The following is a 17,341-nucleotide window of genomic DNA, read 5'->3' as shown; positions in this document are numbered from 1 at the left end:
TTAGGATGTGTATACAGTGCAGTAGGCACAAATTAGCAATCTTGTAATGAACTACACTAATACATTTCCCTGCTAAGTATGAAAATAAAATTAATATCATCAATGTAGAAGCCAACACTCATAAAAGACCTTAAGTGCAGGTGTATAAATAGGGTCACAGTAATATGGTAAGTTTCTAGCACTGACCACCTGCGTAAAAGTGTTTTATCAAAATAAATTAACGACAGCAACTATGCTTGTTGCTCTCTCCTCTATACATGACACTGTCTGACAGAAAGAGCCATTGCTGAAACTGTCAAAAGTTATAAAACAACAGTCTGTTCTTAGTTCAATCAGTGAAACATTCAAAGACTGAAAACAACATATCTACTTTGGCAACCAGGTCAGCCAAATTAGAACATATTTTGATGAATTCCCTCAAGGTGACATCAAGCATCTGCACTTCTATAGAGACTTTTCAAAAACTACACAATGTCATTTTCACCCATTCCCCAAATTCATAATTATAGGTGAATCATATTTATAGTTTAGGTCCATTAAAGAAAAACTCAAGTATGTTAAAGTTCTGTTTCAGTGACTGAGGATGAAATCTTTACTGAGGGAAAAACCGAAACCACCAAAAAAAGCACCCCACAATGTTTTCTTGTTTCCCCATGGAAACAACCACAAAAAGATTATCCAGTTAATAGTAAATTGCTACAGTATAACACATGCTAACATAGCACCTAGAGGCACTAAGTCCACTGTGAGTGGTTTCCAGGGAATGCAAAGAAAAAAAGCTCAGAATTCTAGATACATATCAAGTAGAAGCTAGCTAGCAGAAGTGCCAACAGCATTCTACACACACCAGGACTTCAACATAAGTACTTCTTCTTGTATGTCTGTCTCTCTCCCATAATGAATTTTGTTCTCTTGTTTCGTATAGCAGTAAAATAAACAGTGTTCTTAGAGTGACAAGTGGTGCATTAAATGAGTGCAAACTTCAAAGGTCTGCCAGAAAACGTCTGAATGCAAAAATTTGACATGAGCACCCATGGAAGAGGAGTATCAAAAAATTATGTGTGATAAAGACTTAAGACCCTATGAAGAGAGAAGAGACTCAACAGAAAATTTTGGAAAGCTCTTCATGCTTTGCTCCCAATTCTTTTGACAGAATGAAGAGCAAGAAAAATGCCAGTCTACAATCTTCCAAGCAATGAAATTACTGCAGTTATGGAGTTAACCTTCAAAATATCACTCTCGAGTAATAATGGAATTCATCTTTCCACTCAGCAGCCTTTAAGGAGCTCATGGAAAGAACTGTTAATTTTACAAACAGATAGGAATTGTCCTTTGTATGACTTAAGATCAATGGGAACTTAAAGCATTATTATGCTCAGCAATAACAGTGGGACCTATTTTTTGTAGTATCATCTTTTGGGGGGTTCAGTTTGGGTTGGATTATGGTTTTTTAATATAAAAACAGAATTATTATTTTGAGATCTTTTTCTGAAGTCTCTGTTTGCTGAGTAAAGGTCATATTTACTTATTGTAAATATAAATAATCTGGTACTGAAAGAAATTCACCCTCCTCCTTCCCTGTTTACAGCCAGCAGCATTAAACAACTCTGGCTGTTAAATTACCTAAACATTTCTGAAGTGATGTGTCTGTGACCTCAGCTGTTTATGAGCCTTTCAAAATATAGGTTAAACTAACCAGAAATGCTATTTAGCAAAGAAAAGAAAAAGTAAAAGCATAAGTTTTTTTTATTCAGAATCAAGGATGCAATGGATCCTTTTGAATTTTCAATGCCTTACACATATATCAAGGGGGAACCTTTCTGATAAACAACTGTTTTATGACGGGTCCTTTGGCACTGGACTTGAAAATTCACATTCTTCTGAAGAAATCTTTGAACATGTACCTTGATGTTCTGGAGATGTTGCTCAGCAACTATCTTATCCTGCACGTGACTATTTCATCAAGTTATATTTCACATGATTCTAAAACATCTTTGCTCCTACTGTGAACTGCAATATTAGTTCCCTGTGAAGCTAAAGCATACACTTGTCCAATGCCTTCTAGAGAAGTTGTTCCCTTTACATTTCAGGAAGTGGAAAAGAAGTGGACTGACTTTAAAATTACAAGTTCATGTGCAGTAGTAGCCTGCATATAAAAGTGATTAATCTATAAAGGTTCTTAAATTAAGAACAGTGGTGAGCCTTATTTAAAATAAATTCTATTAAATTAAATAAACACACTTGGATTTTTCTTCTATGAAAATCTCTAAAAAATTTATTTATTGTGGAGCACTGCTACTTCCGTGCCTTGACAAAAAAGTGTAGAAAAGTGCAGAAAAGTGCTTCTGATAAGTCTCACAACCACTATTTACAGAATATTTTAACTCTAGTGGACCTGATTCAATTATAAAGCTTGATACAAATCCTTTATTTCAACAGCACTGGATGATTTTTTTTTTTTAACTGAAATTAAAATTACTTTAGCTGGTTCTTCATCCTTTGAGCTGCCCCACATAGGCTATTTTATCTGTTATGAATCTAATGAAATAAGCATGGATTCAAGGATATGTTTAGGTGAATGGAAGTCAAGTAGTTTATAGTGCACTATAATACAGTTAATATTCTGTATCAAAAGCTTCAGAACCATCTGTTAGAATTTGGCTTTACTGAAAGACTCCTCAGATTTACAGGGCTAACCCTTATTTTATTATTTCATACAATTAGTTTCAAATATTAGAATTAGGGGTTCAGATTTATTTATTTTTTAATGATAATTTCATTTTAATTAGTTGTTAAAAGGAAGAAGTACTACGGAGCTATACATGAATTAAATTGTGCTCAGGAAGTAGAAAGAGGGAGAATAATGATTTGAACTTTCAGTACCGAGTTCGCAGAGAAAAAGAATGTATTTGTAAAATTAAACAAGAAAATTATCACTGATAAATATTTCAATGAGAAAAATAAGTAGCAGGTTGAAATGGAATAAATGGGAAGAGTAAATACAAGCTGTTATAATATTTAGTGCTTGGAAAAAGAAAAACACAAAAAACTATAAACAACTAATCAGAACTAACAAAAGTTAATTTGTCATTGTTAGGCTGTCAGACAGAAGAAGAATACACACTGTATCATGCTATGTGAGGTTTGTGATAAATGAAGCCATTATCTTCTCAATCTCCACACAGCACACATTTTCAAACAATGAGCAATGTGGTTAGTAAAATAACAAACAATGATTGTCTTACACCTATTCAAAATCTGAAAATGCTGTTCTTCATGCTTACCCTACACATCTCAGTTCAAGATTAGGACCATAAAACAGGACTTCATCCAGCTGCTGTAAATGCAGGCCTTTACTGACATTTTAAATATCATAAGATACTGGAGACACCCACGCAGATATGCAGAATATGCATATGACAGAGAGTCTGTGACTTTCGGAGGCAGCAGCTGGAGGCCAGATGGATACCCTAGAGTATCTTAAATGGCATTCTATGCCCACATTTAGGCAATTTATCTTACCACAGGGCAGATTCTGGCTATTCATGTACAAATGCATAAAATAGAATGAAAGAGAAACTAAAAATGCTACAAGAAATAATTATATACAGATTTGAGGCATAGGTAATATAAATTATGGTGGTACTCCCAAAAAGGCCTATAAGGAAAGTAAAACTTTGGTATTTAAGAAAACCTCATATAAAGTGATTCCAGGTCAGGCAGTAAAACTTTATATTATTGAAGGTGATAGACAAGAACTTAAGCTGTGATTCTGCAGAGAAGGGTATAATTTATTTGATGTCTTGGACTTCTTGCCCCAGCAAGCATAGAGACAGAGTGTCACATAAAACTTACCCTAAAATGAATAAAATTCAGAGATGAGACCCAGTGGATATTAAAAGCAGCGATCTAGATGCAAACTCTGGCTCATGCAGTCCTTCAGCAAGAATACACAAGAGAAAAAATTGTTTACATTTTTCTTGTTCCCTACATTCTCTTCCCCAGCATCTGCTATTGGCCCTTCTCAGCAAATGTACTATAGTGGTGATTTTTTTTTTCTTATCCTCTAGCCAATAATACTTGCCTGAGAATATAAAAGAACAGAACTAGCTCCTCTCCCTACAGCACCTTGAGTCTACTGTAAGACAATATGCATACCTGCAATACAACTGCATTAAAACTGGTAGACACCAATCCTGCTGTGGTGTCACAGTATTGGGAACATATACATACATTATATCTCTCAGTCTGGGCTCATCCCTGCTCTTCTCTGTTCAGCAGGGCTGTGCTTCTACCTTCACCTCTCCTCCCAGAGGCAGGGCAATGCTATGTGAATGACTTTCCCTACTCCACTCCTAACAGGAAGGGTAGGAGATGCAGATGAGCTGCTTCACAGGTGGGTGCTACAGCAAGGCAGACATTAGAACCAAAGCCTTGTCAGAAACATCCATCAATCCTAGGAAAAGAATGTGATGAAGGAGGTTCTGATGGAGAAGGAACTCTTAAGGAACAGAAAATGAGCCCCTTTGCACCTCCCTTGCCATCTTATCTTTGTTCCTGTCACTTCTGGAAAATGGACAGCCCTGTCCATGTGTGACATCACAGTAGATAGGGATTGGGTTTTGAGGAGTAGAGAGGAGGTAGAGAGTGCAAAAAAACCCCTTGCTGTTCCTTATATATAGCCAAAAAAGATCAATACCACTATCACATTTGAAAGAATCCAGATTTTTTTTTATGCTATACTCAGAAAATCCATAGAAACAGGTTTCATCCTAAAATTTATGGCACACATTCTCTTCCAGAGAACACTGATCCAGTTCTGCAGCTGAAGAACCCAGCAAGTCAAAAAAAGCCAACAGGCTCAGGGAATGGACATTGTATACAAATGGGGACAGATAGCTCAATGCCCTAAAATTCAACACATGGTATAAAATTCAACTAAAAGATAAATACAACTCTAGAAACATACTAAAATAGTAGCAAGGTGATATGACATTATCTAGTACCATCTAACAGCTTTTACTGGAAGTATAAGCTGTATAAGACTATAAGACTATAAGAATACGAGGGTAGTTATGTTTTGGGGGTAATAACTATAAAAATTTTGTTTGCATAGTATTATAGACTGGATAGTATAAAATGTTTTTGGTGGAAAATGTTTATTTTAATGTTACCAAGTATATGTTCTTTTTTTAAAAAAAAATGTTATTGCTGAACATTCCTTCTTTTTAATTATATTTTTCAGCATGAGTAATAGCAAGCACATCTCTTGTAATCTTTCAGAGAAGAGTTCATGGTTATGATTTTTTATGATTAAAAAAAAAAAAAAAAAAAAAGCAGTGTACACATATGCTGGGAAGTGAGAATGAAAGTGCAAAGAATCTTTTATTTTCCACAAATGTAACTGCAAGTAATTTGGTTTAGGATTGCCAAAATGAATACTCACAGATTTCTCTATTGAATCATGGTCACCTGCAGACCCCAGAAACACAGTCATACAATATACACCCAAATTAAAAGGGTCTTCATATCATTTAATTCTGTTCTCATGATTCTTCAGGCAAAAAACCTCTTCCAAGAAGCTGTAGCTATATAGTGCCATTTGAAGTGATTAGAAAATGCTGGGTGCATCCAAGATCCTCTGCAGCTTTTAGTTACCTAAAGCTCTAATTAGTATGCTTAAGAAGCACAGAACAATTCTACTCTGATCATGAATATGGCAATCAGTTTATCCAAGGGTATACATGGACACACCAAGACATATTTGAGAACTACATGGCATGAAGAGCTTGGCTGAACCCTGCCTGCATCTGTCTTCAGCAGTAGCCAGTCTCTGATGCCTCATGAGATGCTGAGGATTGTGATAGGTGAAGACACAGGTTTTATTCCAAGCAAATTAAAATAAAAAGGGAGTACTAACAAAAAACTATTTCTGTATATTTACTAACTTCTAGGCGTACCGTGGAGTCTGTAAGGTGAAGGGTCCTGTCTGGACCTAACACCAGGAAATCTTTTGCGGCCGGGAACAGGGAACAAATTATAAATGAAAATATATTTCTCTGTGCCATGTGGATACAGAGAGGCCCTCCAGAACTTGCAGCGTGGGGATGATGCAAGACCCCCCTGTACAAGCCCAGGGGAGATAGGTGACAACCAACCAGGGGGTAACACCCACCTCCAAAGCAGGAAAGTTGCCTTTTAAGGCAACAAACAGACAATGAATGAATATTCAACAACTGATATCGAGAGGGTACAAAAAGCATGGTTTTCCAACAATGTGTGTGTGTCTCGGGCGGGGCACTTGCCCCCCAGACCACCCAGCGCTGTTTGCTTTATTATCGCTTGCTTAATAAATTTATCAATTTTTAATTGGAATTGAGTTGTCTAAATTCTTAAACTAACTTATAACAAGGATCATAGTTATTCTACTTATTCCATTTTTCCTTCTTTGTGGCACAATTTGGGAAGGGTGTTGTGGTGCTTCCCCCCATTCTCTTTTTTTTTTTTTTTTTTTGGGGGGGGGTGGCAGGGGAGGGCTTTGTTTTACTAGTCTGAGAAAAATGTACTTAATTCAGCACTGCTGACTCTGTAACATTTTGTTGTCACATTTAAGGTAGGAGCCTATCAAGCTGACAATTGACAGAGCGTCTTTCAGAGGACAGTAGATGATACCAGGCTTTTCTCGTCAGCTTTTTCTCACTTCAAGGTAGAGATAGGTTTCAGCTGTTCCACTTCAGACCCCATTCTGAGCATTTACTTCAGGCCAGAATGAAAACATGCCAAGGAGACACATACACACCTCTGTGAACTTCAGAAGTCAAAAGTGCTTCAGCTAAACAACTTTAGGGAATATTCGTAACTTACAAGTGCCTGTACAGTGTCAGAATGAAAGATTTCTTCCCTTTCTACTCCAGAACAATATGGTACTGAACCATGTGAGAGAAAGATGTGCAGCTAAGTGAAAGACCTGCCCAAAAGGTGGTGGGACTCATACAAGGAAGACAATCAAAGACTACAGGAATCAGTACAGACTCTGATGTGCAGGAACTAGTTAAAGTGCAAAGGATGTCTGCAGAAAAAGTGTGTATCTGAAGAGCCATCTATATTTTCAGGTGCTGTTGGACAGAAGTTTTTAAGAGTTTGTTTAGCTTCTCAAGCAACTCTTCTGTACTAATAGATTCCTGAGGCCAATGGAAGGCAATTAAAAGAAAGCTTTGGCTCAGGTGATAACGGCCTGGGGAGCAAGGCAGCATCCTAGTGAGTAAGGTAACAACCATCTTCAGAGTAATTGTTAAAATGGCATCAAAATGAAAAAGGAGGTAAATGGTCCTGCTAGTAGGTGTCATCCCCAGTACAAGGATTGCTGTCCCAACTCCAGCAGAGCTTTCATTTGTGATTCTGCTCCTCTGTCTCCAGGCTGTTCTCTTGGAAATCCTAGACCATGGTCACAGTTCTCAGACACCGAAATGTGATCCATCATGTTAATACTGATGTGTAATGACTGTGGTATTTCTTGTCTAAGCTTTATTATTTTTTTAGAAATGATACATTACTAGAATAAAAATTAACAGAAAACAAACAAACAAAACCATTGTTGCATAATCATAGTTGAAATAATGGATTGCAGAGAGAATGAAGGAATTAAACAATTTCATATCTAAGGCTTATATGAAGTGTAGTTAGTTTAAAAAAAAAAAAAAAAAAAACAAAAAAACACCAAAACCCCAACACCCAACATACAAACCCACAGCCAAAAGCAATTAGCTAAGAGAATGTTCTGAAAGCACATACATAATTTAGGGTTTCTCAAACAAGACACATCTGCGTCCTTAATGCTGTCTCATTGGGATTGTCATTATGTAACAGGCATTAGTCCATTAACATTTAGTTAACAGACACCTGAAACATAAATGCCATTTTTTCTCTGTCTAACCAAGCTCCACTTAGTATTTTCCTGCATATGCAGTTAATTATGACCAACGTATTCTCAGTTACCCATGAGGCTAGTTCATCTTACTGAACAAGGTCCTATTTGACATTTTGCTTTTGTTGGTTTTCCCTGAATGCCATAAGCTGTTTGATAGTTAAAATAATTAAGCAGGTTAAAAGTATATCAGGGCATTTCCTAATATTTATTTCTATCAATTGGCAGGGATCAAAACCAACCTTCCTTCCAGTACTTCAGCTGAGGCTTACACTCTGATGTTTAGAGAGGACTAAGCTCCAAAGTGGAACTGTTAAATATCCATAACAAATTTTGTAGCTAGATTTCTTTTGTACAGTCTACATTGAAAATGAACTAACTCACATAACTGTGCACACATACACACAGACAGAGTTTCAGGTCATGCTTCAATTACCACAAAAAACTTGGAGAGAGATATCAAGCAGAAACATCACTGTCTGAATCACAGCTTTTCCAAAGTATCCAAGGAAAGGTTATTTCAGCCTCATGACCTTGTCGTGTTTTATTCTCTAACGTTTCTAGAATGCAAAACCATCTAATACAATTTACAACAAATACTACGTTATTCATTAGAGTACTACCTTGTGCCAGAAAGAGGGGCAAGACTACAAAGTGGTTACTGAGAAGTCTGATGTGCTAAAGCAAGGAAAAAATGCTTGAAATTCCTGAGTACTTCAATCTTGCATGGCAATAATTAACATATTGAAGGCAAAAGATAAATAATTTATAGGGTTTTACTAGCTTGTTTCTTTGTAATTACAACAAACATTAGCAAGCAACCAGTCCAGTGAAAATCTACTCTGTTGCTCTGGTTATTTTAAGATAATTGTAGAGCTATTAGTATCCAAACACATAAAACTATATTAATGCTATAAAACATTTAAAAAGTAATTTTAGTTTACAGTGTTTTACACGCAGTTTAGAGGTCACAGTCTTACTGAATAACTTACTTAAATTTGGAAGTCATTTAAGACAGCTGTAGCCTATATACTCCCATTCTTCCCAATTTTAAAGACCCTGCTTTAGAGATCATACTTTCAGGAGGTCAGTCCATGGAATCTTTCACTATAAACTTTTCAGAAACTTATATGCAAATGACTATACTAATTTTATATCTTTACAGTTGTTGTGGAGTATAACTGAATTTTTTTCACTGACTTTTGCCTAGGATACAAGTTAATTCACCTGTTTACATGGATCGTGTTAGAAGCTGTCAGTATCTGGGGCAGTAATTTACTCTTATCAAAGAAAAACAAATCTGTATGAGAAGAACAATATATTTGCTGAAGAGCTAATCTCTCCATCCAAGGAGACTGGTGATGAGTGCATTTCATTAACACATTTTTACAGGTACAGTTCTGTTAGCAAAAACATGCCATATTCCTAATGCAGTAAAGAGTGAGGTTGTACATCTAAATCTTATCTACTGCTATGAGAAATTCACATTCTAAAAAGTAGAAATACTAACCACTAACATTTTTAGTAGTACTGAAATTTTATGGCTAATCTCAAAAAACTTCATTTTGGATGCCAGATACTAGGTTCATGTAATGTGAGAGAATCTCTTTAGCTTGCTTTAAAAAGTTCTGAATTCTCAGGGCCATGGAGAAAAGTTTTCATATACAGCCAAAATTCTAGTCAAAAAAGCAGATGGTGCAAAAGAAATGCTCCAAGAATATATTTAAGTTTAGAATTTAAAGGCTTCTTTGGGGGCCTTACTCAAGACATCTGAACTCATGGTATTGGAACATTTAGTTATAGTAAGTGATATAATGAAAAATTATAACATTAGACATCCCTCAAATCTGGGTATTATCTTCCCTATACAACTTAAGTATGTAATGACTGAAAGACATATACTAGTTGCTTAAACTAATTTGCATTGTGGAAAAAAAATACAAGTTTTAAAAAAAATCAAAAACGTGAGAGAGATATTTTATAGATGTGTTTGGCTCAAAATTTCTAAAATAAATCTTTCTAGTTTATCACTGTACAGTGAGAGTCACATAAAAACAAACATCCACCTTTTGTTTCTTTTGCCACAGTTATCAAGGCCTTTAGGATTTAATATGCTGGTTTGGTTTAAAGTCCTAAAAAAGATACTATTTGAACAGTTGGGCAAATGAAATAGACAGTTTTTCTCTCAACTTGTACTCAATAGTATTAATAGTAATGATACTGTCCTGCTTGTCGCAAAGGGATTGTTTTGTCTGATTTAAATGTCAGTAGTCCTATTGAAAGCTCATGGAGCGCAGGTACCTTTTGAATTGCCAAGAAATGAAGACACGTGCTTTGAGCTGGCAAAAGGCATGCCTGACAAGAGGGCTGAACTCAGCAATACTAGGTTGAAAAAGAGACTAACACACCAACAGAAGGAAAACAAACAAACAAACAAAACCCCAATAAAACAAAACAAGAACAACAACCAACAACAACAACAACAAAGAAAAAAAGCATCTTGCTCCTGGTGCTATTCAGAATATACAAAAATAAGCTTTTAGGACTGACTTGAAGAAAGTGTTAATTGGGTTGTCAAATTCATCTGGTTATGCCCAGGTGTCCATAATCTAAGATCATGGCATTAAAAATAATTCATAATTTAAAGTTTAATACCTAGACTCAGTGCAGTTATTGGAGCTCCTAGAGCCATAGTTTATCTCAGGTATTTAATGTAAGCATAGTCTTCCCAGCTGTTTGAAGCCTTGGGAAGTTTCTAACAACACCCACAGAAAACAGCATTGTGTGCTTACTTATCATCACGCACAAGTTTGATTTTTTAAATGTCAGTAAATCTAGTGTTTTCACTGAAAATTATGATGCAATATGAAGGTTTTACTACTACTATTAAGTATTTCAAAAACCACATAAAGCCGCTAATTTCCCGGTTGTAGCTCTACCTGCTTAAAATAAATTAATCGTTTTTGCAGGTGATTGGAGGAAATGCACTCATTTGTTATTGCAGTAGGTATGTGCAAGATACCTGGTAGACATAAACTGGAAAAGGTCTTGTATAGATTCCCACTTGCTTTTGCAATGTCCCTGTAAGAAAGATGGACTTCTGCACCCTGTAATAGTAAAAATCAGTACTTGTCCCTGCAGCCTTACAAAAAAAACCCAAACAAAACCCAAATACAAACCAAACCAAAAAAGTAATTTTTTCTTCCAAATTGTAGTGGTATTTAAAAGATAATAAAAGCAAAGTATGATAATGGGCATCTCTGCTTACTATGACCTGAGCAAGCACAGTGGGACACAGCCTATGCTAATTATTACAACTTGCACAAGCTTCAGTCACAGTTATATCTATGTATCTCTAGGTAATGTTAAGTCCAAAGAAATAAAGATTTAGGGTTTGATGATCTCATTGTGTGAACTGCAGCTAACATTATACACAAGATTTTTAATCCCATTGAATGGTTTCATGAAAAGATTGCTTACCAACTAGTTCCCTCCCAAATCCTCACAAAGACAGGAGTCTACATGCTGATCTTACAGAAACTGCCAAAGAGTTACAAAAATTGCTTCAAGGAAGGATCCTACCCCAGAGAAACAATACTGTGTTATTACCACAGCCTGTCAGATTTCAGTTGCTTTCTCTTACAGTAAAAACTGCATCAGTTCAGCCCATGGAAATATTGCTGCTTTTCATGCCCATATCACAGACCTTAGGAACAATGGCTTTATCATCCATCAAAATTCCAATAAAAAAAGAAAAACAAAACCATGATTTTTTATTCATGGTAATATTACAAAGCCTTTTCAGATTCTTAAACTATTCTATCTCTGCTGTTATCTGAAGCCTTTTCTTTTAAGGATAAGTTGAAGTATGCAGTTGCAATCTTAGTAAGTTAAATAAAAAAAGTAATGCACATAAAATCCTTTTTTCTAGAAATGCATCAGGTCTTTTTGCTGTTTCTACAGTCCAAGGAAGTCTTAGGTCATATTTGTAGCTGATTGTCCCAACACATTGAGGCAGGAAACACTAGAGGAAGGTATCCCTGACCTTCTTCAGAGGACCCAAAACATCCATATATTATAGCGCATTGTGCCTTAGCAGCACATTCTCCACAAACCAGCACAGCTTTGTTAACACCATGTTGGATCAGGTTCAGCCAGTCCCATGTCCAAGCACTGTATTCTCATCTGAATTCTGACATCTGAAAGCATCATTTGCAGTTCTGCAGGGTTTAGAGGTTTTTCTCGCAATCAGTGCAAATTCTCCAGGTGTCCAGGTGACAGACTGAGAATTTTCACCTCTCTTCTTGCAGTCAGAGTATATGCATTCACACACCAAGGTTCAGACAGAGTGGTCTCACCTGATGATTATGTAAGATCATCCCTCATACCTGTCAGATGGTATTTCACATTTTGCCTTCTATTGCTCTTTTTTCCACTCTCTTTCTCACTGTGACATTTTTTGTTTTAATATAAAATCCTGTTCTGATCATTTCACTCCTTTCTTGTTCTGCTTTAATTTCTTATTGCTTTTTTTCTTTAGGATGGCTCTCTATCAGAAGAACAAAATCAAGTAATGGAGGAGAGTTCAGCTTCACAGAGAGTTCTTGAATAAATACAGGTAATAACCAAAATCATGAGCTGGTTTCTTGAGAAACATTCTCTGTAAATCCATCCATCTAAACTGATTTCCACCAATTGATCATCTGATGGACTCATTTAAATGATAAGAATGGTGTTTCATTGAGTAAAGCAAAGATAATAATTTGTGATAGATCATTCATGACCCAAAAATCTGTCCAGAAAGCAGTTTATTCACAGTATCATATTTGTAAACTGTGTCCAGATGTTATAATACTAAAGCAAAGTTTAAAATAAAAAAGCAAACCAAGCTACCAACCAAAAAACAAACAAATAAATGAAAATCAAACACCTCTCTTATTTTGCAAAAAGGCACTTAGAAATGCCTAGTGACTGAGACGATTTTCTTTACAGATATAATCCAACATATTAAAAAGGCTTCAGACTTTTTATACAGGCTCTTTATAGCTTCAATAAGCTCTGTAAAAGAAGAGCCTTTTTTGCTTCAGTCAAGCTATGCATGGGAGCTAAAATTCACCTGTACACCATCTGTTCCAGGACTGAGAATGTGAAGTAATGAAGAACATTTATATGAGCAAGATAATGATTCAAAACACCAAAAAGAGAGCATCACAGTATCCATCTAGGTCTATAATGATCATTTCCTAATATGGAGACCTAAATCTAGTCAGTGATGCATGGTAATATATGAAAACACAGTGTTTAACACCTGCAGCAATACATCTCACCTGTGATATGCTGCAGGCATTAGACTCCCAAGTCCTATAAAATTAATCACATTCTGCTTATTTAAATATTCCCTCTGTGTTCATATAGAGCATTTCTTCTGAGTCAAAAATTTTACTTAAGTAAGGAATTTTTGCCATTTGCTTCTGCTGAACAAATTTCACTATCTGTAAATTGTCATGTAATGCACATGTTAAGGTACAAGATTAAATGATCTTTTCCAGAATTCTTTATATCATGGTGAGAAAATATTATTTAGCAATGTATTTTAACTTTAAAGCTCTTTGAGTCTAATGGCACAATAGAAATAATATAATCAAATTTGAACTTAGGATATGTTATTACTAAATTCATATTTTCTACTGTTTCTCATATCAAAAAAAAAATCCTGTAGTAAATATTTTTAAAGGTAAATACCTATCAAATGACTCTTCATATCAGAACTTAAAAAAGAGATTTAAATAAAAGTATTTTTCTTTAAAAAAACATCAACCAAAAATCTTTTTCACTGAAGTTTGGGTTTTCACTGAAAATTTTCAATTTTTTTTCAGTAAAATTCTGAAAGGGTTTTGAATTAAAGAAGAAAAGTGGTGTTTTTTTAATATAATATCAATTAATATAAAACTATGTATATTTGAAGAAAAAGAAATTAACTTAAGGCTGGATGCCCTCCATTAAAAAAACCACAAAACCAAAAACAAAACAAAAGAATAAAAAAAAAAAAAAAAAAAAAAAAAAAAAAAAAAAAAAAAAAAAAAAAAAAAAAAAAAAAAAAAAAAAAAAAAAAGAAAACAAAACAATCAAACAAAAAATCCCACAAAGGATGCTAACTATTCCATTCTACAACAGTAAGATACTTCATTGTAAGGTTTTGTTCACAATAAAGCAGAATTGTTGAAAACCTCAGGAAAAAAGCAAACCAACCAAATTCTTACATGCCTGAGATTTCTGGACCAAATCACCATGCAAAAGGTTGAACTAACCTTGGAGTAAGTAGAATAAACTTTGTAAGCTTTTTTGATCTACACACATCATCTAAACCTTCAGCAATTTACTTTTTACCAACTTCAGCATTTTTTTCTTAACAATTTTTACTAGTATTTGCAAATTAGGCAATTTGTATAAAATTTTATCAGAAATTAGTACACATTGGTCTTCAGAGGCATGAAACTCCATTTATCTGGCTTCCCAGTTGCACCCAAGGAATGTATTACTGAACTGTGAAAGCTGTTTGTTATGACCTACTACATTATCCCACTTCATATTAATAAGTATGTCACATGTACCATATCTCTGCAAGAAGTAAAAAGAAATGAAGCAACTTTAACTCTCCTTGTGTTGTGCAGTATAACAGAACTGACTCAAACAAATCCTTTTTCACCTTAATACAACATAAAAAGGACATGGAGCTGTTGGAGTTAGTCAAGAGGAGTGCCATGGGGATGATCGGATCGATGGAGCACCTCTCCTATGAAGACAGTCTGAGGGAGTTGTTCAGCCTGGAGAGGAGAAATCTCCAGGGAGGCCTAGTTGGGGTCTTCAAGTACCTAAAGGAGCCTTCAAGAGAGCTGGAAAGGGACTTTTTACAAGGGGTGTGTAGTGCTTTAACCTGAAAGCAGATAGGTTTAGACATTAGGAAGGAACTTCCCTGTGATGCTGGTGAGACACTGAAACAGGCTGTCCACAGAAGTTGTGGTTGCCCCATCCCTGGAAGGCCATCTTGGATGGGGCTCTGAGCAACCTGTTCTAATGGCAGGTGTCCCAGCCCATGGCAGGGGGGGGTTGAAACCAGTTGATTTTTAAGGTCCTTTCTAGCACAGATCATTCTATGATTCTATGATAAATTCATAATTTTATTCTTAATTGAGAAATCCAAGGGTCTGGTTTTCATGATGTTTTAGTGTTTGGCTTATACGCGCTGAATCATCAAATGGAGAAAACATATAATCAAAATAAGCAAATAAAAAATCTTTATAATTTTCAGATATAATTTTTGAAGTACAAATAAAAAAAGCCCTTTTCCCTAATATTACCTTTTAATGGTACATATTTAATACTAAATTGCAGAAATAGGCATATAAAAATCTGTGTAATACTCACAGAAAGGCCAGTAAAGTAAATCCTACTTAGATCGGTTTCAAAACTCAGAATGATGGTTTGTGAAAATTTACTGCGTGTTTCCTCTTTACAAAGGGATACTGCCGGCATAGCGGTACAAAGACATCCTTCTGATTATTGAGCACAGTTTTAAAGACATGCTGTGGGCTTTATTATTGTAGGGGACACAGTGACACTCTTTAGACTGTGCTTTCCAGGGCTTGCCAAATAAGCTAATGATTTTTTTTTTTTTCCCAGTAATGTCAATAGCAGGCAAAAGAACAAACGTGCTTGCCTGGAGCTTGAAAAGACAAAGAGCTTTATACTGAGACTAGAATGCACGTTGGGTTCAATGCAGAGAAGACGAAAGTGAACCCATGTAGATATATACATTGAAATGACCCATTTTTATATGCAGTCTATGCCATGCTGACTAACATCCCTGTTCATTGACCTGTACATATTTTGACAGATGAAAGATGTCTTTAGACCATAGCTGGCTGAACCAGATGCATTGTAAACAATAACATGATGACTAGATAAACTATCACAAAATTTACTATGTTATAATATATGCAGTAGATTTTGGAATAGTTGTATTTTCCAAAAAAATTGTTATAATAGATAAATAAAACTGATAAAGCCATTATATTCCATCAGAAGTTTGTCTGAATACCGAAATAGGGATAAAAGAGTTTGTAATAAGGAGTTGTTTCTCATTTGGCAGTGTAGACTCTATCACATAATAGCAAAACCCGATTGCTGTAACCAACTCCAATCTGCGGACAGTGCCAAGTTCGCTGACACGGAAAAGTCAGATACACACACAGCAACTTCCTGTGGATTTAAGTCAACTGCTGATGAATGGAAATGAACAAATGGATGCATAAGCCATTCTTAATCTGCTCATAATTGAATTAATCTAGTTAATTCACTTTTAATTTACAGCAATGGAAGCCTATTTCCTAGCTGGAATACAGCTATTGAAATGATTTACCAAGCTTGAGATGTAATGTCATAGGATGCACTCCATTCTTCTCTTTTAGCTAAAGATATTGTGCTGAAAACATGTCTAAAAACAAAAGCAGTGAAATCCTACCAATTTAAAATATCATTGTCTCCCCCTAGAACAACTTTCCACTGAAAGCATATGACACAAGGGAACATTCTGTAAGCATCTGTAACAAAAATTTCTTAAGAATTACACATCACCGAACGCAGTAAGAGCTATGAACATCCATTCAGCATATGAACACAGCGCACTAAACTCAGATATTCTGACACTGACCCGGAGAGTACCAAGTATCAAAAGAAGGTTGATAGTCTGCCTGACAAATACCAGAGTACTGAACATGTGACTCCTGCCTCAAATCAACAACTATGGATTAGAGCACCTACCTTAGGCAGAAGCCTGATTTTGGTTAAGGAATTTAAGTGGTGGGGAAATGCCCCTGTTCTTCCAGCCTTGCCCAGCCAAGCAGAGCAAGATGCACCTTCTCTCCTATTAAACAGACAAGTCCTTTGCAGTCTACCCCTCCTGTCTCCATGTGTCTTATCTACCAGTTTCTGGCAAACTCAGCTGACATCTCCTCAAGATCAGTTCCTCTCCACACTTTCAAAACAGTGAAGACATTCCCTTTTGTTTTTCTGTTCTTTCAGCCTTGCTAGTCAGTGAGACACTGCAAGAGCTTACCCAGTTAGTCTATGGACACATCATTTTCAGTTTTTATCTGATTGCTTCCCAGGTTAACTATTTACTTGTCGCTAGGGACATAAAAGCTCTAAAAATATAACAGTATTTCTAGTTTCAGTTTGTGTAGCTTCAAACCACGTCATGCTTGCAAAATTACAATACAATTAGGTTCTTTGTCAGAGTATATTTCTTCATGAGACAAGAAAGAATAAAAAGACCTCTTTCATTACATAAAGATTCTCAAGTTTTTCATTATAAAGAAAATTCTTGCTAAAATCTTGTAACACCTTTTATAATCTCTG

General features: G+C 35.6%; 1 protein-coding gene across 4 annotated transcripts in view; it reads right to left on the bottom strand.

Moving 5' to 3' along the window:
- GRM8 (glutamate metabotropic receptor 8) overlaps positions 1–17,341 on the bottom strand; it is a 328,287-nt gene that overhangs the window by 67,708 nt on the left and 243,238 nt on the right. The window lies entirely within an intron of this gene.

The sequence above is a fragment of the Empidonax traillii genome, unplaced genomic scaffold (genome assembly GCF_003031625.1).
Source record: "Empidonax traillii isolate 1590-97213 ecotype Southwest subspecies unplaced genomic scaffold, ASM303162v1 scaffold110:size1153230, whole genome shotgun sequence".
NCBI classification, from domain to species: domain Eukaryota; kingdom Metazoa; phylum Chordata; class Aves; order Passeriformes; family Tyrannidae; genus Empidonax; species Empidonax traillii.
The sequence above is the reverse complement of the archived record's forward strand: the minus strand, read 5'-3'. Positions and strand labels throughout refer to the sequence as shown.